The 7,764-nt window shown below is 46.3% G+C and overlaps 1 protein-coding gene across 1 annotated transcript in view; it reads right to left on the bottom strand.

Moving 5' to 3' along the window:
• Positions 1 to 5,958, bottom strand: part of LOC137373141 (ral guanine nucleotide dissociation stimulator-like 1) — a 114,698-nt gene extending 108,740 nt beyond the window's left edge. Inside the window, exon 1 of the mRNA XM_068037990.1 lies at positions 5,934 to 5,958. The gene's annotated coding sequence lies outside the window, so the exon portion shown is untranslated. The remainder of the gene's footprint in view (positions 1 to 5,933) is intronic.
• Between the last annotated feature and the right edge of the window lie 1,806 nt (positions 5,959 to 7,764).

The following is a 7,764-nucleotide window of genomic DNA, read 5'->3' on the forward strand; positions in this document are numbered from 1 at the left end:
TGGAATTCTCTACCGCAGAAGGCAATGGAGGCCAAGTCATTAAAATATATTCAAGAAGGAGAAAAATATATTTCTGAATGCCAAAGGGATCAAGGGATATGGAGAGAAAGTGGGAACAGGAAACTGAATTAAACTATCAGCCATGATCTTTTTTGAATGGCGGAGCAGGCCTGAAGGGCCGAATGGCCTATTCCTGCTCCTATTTTCTATGTTTCTATGTGCTGGTTCTCAGAATGAGCAATTCAGAGTGTGCCACACTCCCGCCTTCTCCCCGTAGCCCTGCACATTCTTCCTTTTCAGACAATAATAAAAAGGCAGTGGAAGCAGAGTCCTTAAATATTTTTAAGGCAGAGGGAGATAGATTCTTGATAAGGAAGAGGGAGAAAGGTTCTCAGACGGAGGTGGGAATGTGGAGTCGTGGTTACAATCAGATCAGCCATGATCTTATTGAATAGTGCAGCAGGCTCGAGGGGCCCAGTGGCCTCCTCCTGCTCCTAATTCCTATGTTCGGATGCTTGTATCTGCTTCCACCACACTCTCAGACAGTGCATTTCAGATTCTAACCACTCGCTGTGTGAAAAGGTTTTCTTCATGTCTCCATTGCTTCTTTTGCCAATTATCTTAAATCTGTGCCCTCTGGTTCTCGATCCTTCCTTCAGTGGGAACAATTTCTCTCTATCTGCTCTGTCCAGACCCCTCATGATTTTGAATACCTCGATCAAATCCCCTCTCAGCCCCAGCTTCTCCAATCTATCTACATAACTGAAGTTCCTCATCCCTGGAACTATTCTTGTGAATCTTTTCTGCACCCTCTCTAATGCCTTCACATCCTTCCTTTCGTGTGGTGCTCAGAACTGGATGCAATGCTCCAGTTGACGATGAACCAGTGTTTTATACATGTTTAACATAACTTCCTTGCTTTTGTACTCTGTGCCCTTACTGATAAAACTTAGGATGATGTCTGCTTTATTAACCACCCTCACAACCTGTCCTGCCACTGCAATCATTTACACACATATACACCCAGGTCCCTCTGTTACTGCACCCACTTTAGAATCTTACCCTTTATTTTATATTGTTTCTCCACATTCTTTCTACCGAAATAAATCACTTCACACATTTCTACATTAAATTTCATCTGCCACTTGTCTGCCCATTCCACCAACCTGTCTATGTGCTTTGGAAGTTCGACACTATCCTCCTCACAATTCACAATGCTTCCAATGTGATCACAAATGACAGAATCTGCCCACACTGACAGTGAGTGAACTACACAGCACATTCAGACAGACCCGAACCACATCCCTATCCTATTAAATGATGCACGAACTTTGTTTCTCAGTGAAATCAGTAATAATCAACATCACACGAACCAGCTCGGAAATTATTTTCTCGAAACACAATTTCACTTCAAGCACGAATGCCCAGCAAGCTGTACAAAGAATGTTACTGTTTATAAAGCAGCAAAGCAGTGAACTGCATTAGGCCCAGGATAGTTTAACTACTTAGTAAAGGGTGCCCTCTATTGACTGTCATCACTGTCACATACACAGAATACACTGAACCATTAGTCATACTCAAGTATGGTCGACAGGAGTTTATAATCCACCAGGGCCCTGAGCAGACATTTGCTTCGAGGTGTCTCTTGGTCTGTTGCTCTGGAATGTTGGATGTGGGAGATACACACAAGGATATAGGAAAGCATATAACAAGAAAAGGCCATTCTGCTCATCAAGCCTGCTCCTTTCACTAACAAAGTACAAATCTTCCCTGTTCTCGATTATATTCCCACTGAATCTCAGAAGAGAAGTTTCTGTGTAAATACACTTTGATTGCCAAACATAATCAAACAAAATTAGAGAATAGTAATTCATCTTCCCATTTTCACCCCTGGATTGCTATCCTCGAGGGATCAATTTCCTCTTTGGAATATGTTAACAGACCTCATTATCTCAAACTGATATGGTTGTACAAAATGTACCATCCTGGATCAATGGTTTAATTGGAACTAATTTTCACTCCGAGAATGTGTGTGTGTTCTGTGGAAATAATTCTTCACAAATCAAATTAACAATAGCATCAAATTAATCACCTCAATTGCTCCTCGGTGAAACAGGTTGACAGTGGGTGGCAACAGGCTATTCAATCATGGGGGCATCACAGGAAACCTGATTCTGTAATAACCTGACATCCCTACATACAGACTTTCTAGTGAGTAACATGTACAGTGATTGGAAACTGACACTTTAATTTAATTCAAGTTTTTATATAAAACTCACAAACTCCTGTTAAAATGCATTTGTGAAGTTACCAAATATTGTCTTGTATTCCTCTGAGTTTAGAAAGTTGAACGGATGATTTAATTAAGGTGCTTAAAGTAATAAAAGGATTTGATAGGTTTGATGTAGAGAAGTTATTTTATCAAGTTCGGGAATCCACAACAAGGTGACATAATCCTAAAATTAGAAGATTCGAAATCAGGAAGTACTTCTTCACACAAAGGGTGATGGAAATTGGAATTCTCTCCTCTAAAACATTGGAGATGTTGGTCAATTGACATTTTAAAGGCAGAGATTGACTGATTTTTATTAGATAAGAATAACAAGGAATATGGATCAAAGGCAGGTAAATGGAGTACAGATCAGCCATGATTGAACTGAATGATGGAACAGTCTTGAAGGGGCTGAATGGCCTACCCCTGTTCCTATATTCTACATAGCAGAGTAACAGTTAAGTGCTCATTTGGAGGCTCATATCTGGGACTTTGTTCTTTGCTGGGTTTCTGCTTCTGTGTTTACTTCCCGAGATACTAAACACAAAACACTTTTTTTTTCCCAAAATATACTTTATTCATAAAAATCTGTAAAAATTACATTGCCAAACAGTTTCCAAACAGCACGAAAAAATACAAACATTGCAAAAGAGATCAGTTTCTTTCAATAATGTCATGAGTTTCTTCCCAACCCTTCCGTTTCACAATTGTCATGTCAATTACAGTTTTACATTTACAGCAATTGAGAATATTAACGATACAGTTCGAGGGGCTTCCCATGGTTCCAGCCCCTCAGTCCAGCTTGGTGGGGGAACCTTACACTGTGGTCTTTCCCCATTGAGCCTTTGCTGCGGCTGCCCCAAGCTTTAGTGCGTCCCTCAGCACGTAGTCCTGGACCTTGGAATGTGCCAGTCTGCAACATTCGGTGGTGGACAACTCTTTGCGCTGGAAGACCAGCAAGTTTCGGGCAGACCAAAGGGCGTCTTTCACCGAATTGATAGTCCTCCAGCAGCAGTTGATGTTTGTCTCGGTGTGCGTCCCTGGGAACAGCCCGTAGAGCACAGACTCCTGTGTTACAGAGCTGCTTGGGATGAACCTTGACAAAAACCACTGCATCTCTTTCCACACCTGCTTTGCAAAGGCACATTCCAGGAGGAGGTGTGCGACCGTCTCTTCCCCACCACAGCCAACGCGGGGGCACTGTGCGGAGGGGGCGAGACTTCGGGTGTGCATGAAGGATCTGACGGGGAGGGCCCTTCTCACCACCAGCCAAGCTACGTCTTGGTGCTTGTTTGAAAGTTCTGGTGATGAGGCATTCCGCCAAATGACTTTGACGGTCTGCTCGGGGAACCATCCGACAGGATCCACCGTTTCCTTTTCCCGTAGGGCCTTGAGGACATTCCGTGCAGACCACTGCCTGATGGACCGGTGGTCAAAGGTGTTTTTCCGCAGAAACTGCTCCACGAAGGATAGGTGGTACGGCGCCGCCCAACTGCACGGAGCGTTCCGCGGCAATGTGACCAGGCCCATCCTTCGCAACACCGGGGACAGATAGAACCTCAGCACGTAGTGACACTTGGAGTTTGCGTACTGGGGATCTACACATAGCTTGATGCAGCCGCACACGAAGGTGGTCATCAGGATGAGGGCCACGTTGGGTACATTTTTCCCGCCCTTGTCCAGAGATTTGAACATCGTGTCCCTCCGGACCCGGTCCATTTTAGATCCCCAGACGAAGCGGAAAATGGCTCGGGTGACTGCCACGGCGCAGGAGTGGGGTATGGGCCAGACCTGCGCCACGTAGAGCAACAACGTGAGCGCCTCGCACCTGATGACCAGGTTCTTACCCACAATGGAGAGAGATCGCTGCCCCCACATGCCCAACTTTTGTCGTACCTTGGCTACTCGCTCCTCCCATGTTTTGGTGCACGCCCCGGCACTTCCGAACCATATCCCAGGCACCTTCAGGTAATCTGACCTGACGGTGAAGGGGACAAAGGATCGGTCAGCCCAGTTCCCAAAGAACATGGCCTCGCTCTTGCCGTGGTTAACTTTGGCTCCCGAGGCCAGTTCGAACTGGTCGCAGATGCTCATCAGTCTGCGCACGGACAGCGGATCCGAGCAGAAGACGGCGACGTCATCCATGTACAGGGAGGTTTTGACCTGAGTGCCTCCGCTGCCTGGGATTGTCACCCCTCTTATGCTCACATCCTTCCTAATAGACTCAGCAAAGGGTTCAATACAGCAAACAAACAAGACCGGGGACAGAGGACAGCCCTGTCTGACTCCAGATTTGATCGGGAAACTTTCAGATTCCCACCCGTTGATTGACACTGCGCTACTGATGTTTGTGTAGAGCAGTTGGATCCAATTGCAGATTCCCTCCCCAAACCCCATTTTGGAAAGCACGTCCATCATGTAGGTGTGCGATATCCTGTCAAAAGCCTTCTCCTGGTCCAGGCTGATGAGGCAGGTGTCCACCCTCCTGTCCCGTACGTAGGCGATCGTATCCCTGAGTAGCGCGAGACTATCAGAGATCTTCCTGCCGGGTACAGTACAGGTCTGATCGGGGTGAATCACCAACTCCAGAGCAGACTTGACTCGACTGGCTATGACTTTGGACAGAATCTTGTAATCAACACTAAGCAGTGAGATGGGCCGCCAATTTCTGATTTCTGCCCTCTCCCCCTTCTGCTTGTAAATGAGGGTGATGATACCTTTTCTCATGGTCTCTGACATGCTGCCGGCCAGGAGCATACTCTCGTATACTTCCAGCAGGTCCGGGCCGACCCAGTCCCGCAGGGCCGAGTACAACTCGACCGGTAAGCCGTTGCTCCCGGGGGTTTTACTCGTCTCGAAAGACTCGACGGCCTTTGTCAGCTCCTCCAGAATTAGCGGCTTGTCCAGTCCCTCCCTCCTGCTGTCATCTAGGACCTCTGTGATAGATGACAGGAAGGACTGGGAGGCTCTGCTGTCTGTGGGCTTCGCGTCATACAGCCCAGCATAAAAGGATTTGCTGATCCTTAGTATGTCGGACTGCGAAGACGTTACCGAGCCATCTTCTTCCTTCAGGCTGCTGATAACAGAGCTCTCTCTGTGTACCTTTTGGAAGAAGTAACGCGAGCACGTCTCATCCTGCTCGATGGAGCGGACTCTGGACCGGAAGATGATCTTGGAGGCCTCCTTGGCAAAGAGCGAGGCCTGCTGGCTCTTCACCTCTTGGAGGTCCTCCTTGACCTCGACCCCCAACACAAAACACAACTTCACAAATTGAGTCAGAAGCAGCATCTTCAGCTACAGATGAAAGTTGATTTTCGCTGCCAGTTCAAAGTGCAGCACATTAGGGTCATTACAGTCGTAACCTTGGAGCGACTTCCAATTTCCACCAGCTGCTCCTGAGGAGTATCGATAAGAGGGAGACGGACAAGTCCCCACCCTCCCCCACTCTCCTCCACATGTGGGGGGTGGGGAATAGGTGCTTAACCGTGGTTGCAGCAGGGGGGCTAAATTTTGCTCAGGGTGGGGATACGACATTATTCCCGACTGTCCAAATCTGCTCCCTTTCCCAGACCATGGTGCCATTGACAGGAAACACTGGGTCACTAAACACTGGGCGGACACATACAGCAATTTTACAGAATAAAAATTGGGTCACACTCACATTCACCTGTGTCTAAAGAATATTCTTGGTCTGATGTTGGATATTGAATCATCAGGTAACAGAAATAGGTCCTTGGTATTTATTCTGGAAAAAGTAAATCCCAACAATTACTTCCAATTAAATTATGACAAGAGCGAGAGGCCACACATTCAAATTAGTAAAAGGCAGCTTCAGGACTAATATCAAGGAGTCTTTCTTCACATCAGAGTGACTAATCATGGAATGGATTCCCAGATAAAGTAATGGAAATGAAAGTCATGGAAGAACCAGCTGGATGCTGCATTGGGGAGACTTTAGGGTCATCATCAATGGAGGAGCTAAGGTGGGCCGAATGGACTTCCTCTTCCATTAATATCTTGTAATGTATAGAGGAAAGGGGCAATGTCTGTCATCGTAAATGAAAGAACTGGATATTGAGGATTAGTGACTTGTTGAAACTGAAGTGTTCACACTCTTTGTTTCAGAGACAGGATCAGTAACACCTACAATGAGATTTTTCTCAGCAATTTACCGAGACCTCAATATGCTGAGGAAATCTGTCCGAGTGTGGCACTGGGTACAGAAATTTAAAGTGAAATATAACCATTATTTCAGAACATCAGGAAATCCTTTTAAAAGTGATTCATTATCTTCACTAAGACTGCTGTGATGAACCAGTTCTCTGAGGAAGATCTTAATGTGTGTGATGTTTCAAAACACTGGCTTCAAACAGAGACTAGAAACATGCTTTCCTGCCCTCTGTCAGAATAGCTACAGTGATAAACCTGGGCCTAGGAATTCAGGTGCACCTATTTTTGGGAATGTGAACAATGATCCCAGTACCTGAATGGTGAAGTCCACGGCACCACCAACACTGGGTCACTGATCTCATTTCCATTGGGCTGGTGAGTTGTGGACAGCAACAGGTTTCTCTTTCTGAGGTCTGGTCTGCACTTTGGGCCACCAGACAATCCAGTAGAAATGAGGAACTCACCACAGGAGGAAAAGTGGAGGTGGAATGGCACTGTGATACTTTGAGGAATGGCTGAACGTGTGAGAGAGCGCGCACCAAGCTTTTCTGATGATGTGTTACAGGTCTTGGTGGAAGAAGTGGAAAGAAGGAGAAACATCCAGTATCCACAGAGAGGCAGGAACTCCTCCAGATAGATGATCAAGAGGCAGTGGGAAGAAGTAATAGCAGAGCTCAATGTCAGGAGTGTTGCTCCAAGAACAAGGATGCAGGAAGAAGTTTAATGATCTGACACGAGTTGTCAAGGTGACTGAGTGCATCTTCAAATGGCAGATCCTACCAACTGCATCACTAACCTCATCCATTGCTCAATTCACCAAACCCACATCACCCAGCCACCAACAGTCTCTATAAATCAGTATTCAACCCTTCAATTCATAGGATTTACCTCACCCTCACACACTTAGCATTACTGCCAACCTTGTACCAACAACTCACAGCTAGCACACAGCTATTCAACCATGACAGCCACATCAAACATATTACAGGACACTCACTCTCACACTTCTCTCTCTCTTATAGGAGAAGGTGGTTCATAATAGAGGCAACAAGAAGGAACTGGAGGCGGACAAGCAGGTCTGCAGATTTTAACCCTCACGGAGGAGACAGTGCTGGTCAATATGGGAAGGGGCATCGCTGAGGCTATGGACACTGGTGGGGCTGGAGAGATCGATGATAAGGTTGTCTGTATACCTTATCCTCCTTCTCTCATCACACAATCTCTTCAGACTCTCAAGCTGCAGACGGTGTAAACATGCACTTCTTACTTTCTCCTCTCCCCTCACCACAACCCAATCCTTGTCCATATTCATTTCAGGTACC

This window comes from Heterodontus francisci, chromosome 8 (genome assembly GCF_036365525.1).
Source record: "Heterodontus francisci isolate sHetFra1 chromosome 8, sHetFra1.hap1, whole genome shotgun sequence".
Taxonomy (NCBI): Eukaryota; Metazoa; Chordata; class Chondrichthyes; order Heterodontiformes; family Heterodontidae; genus Heterodontus; species Heterodontus francisci.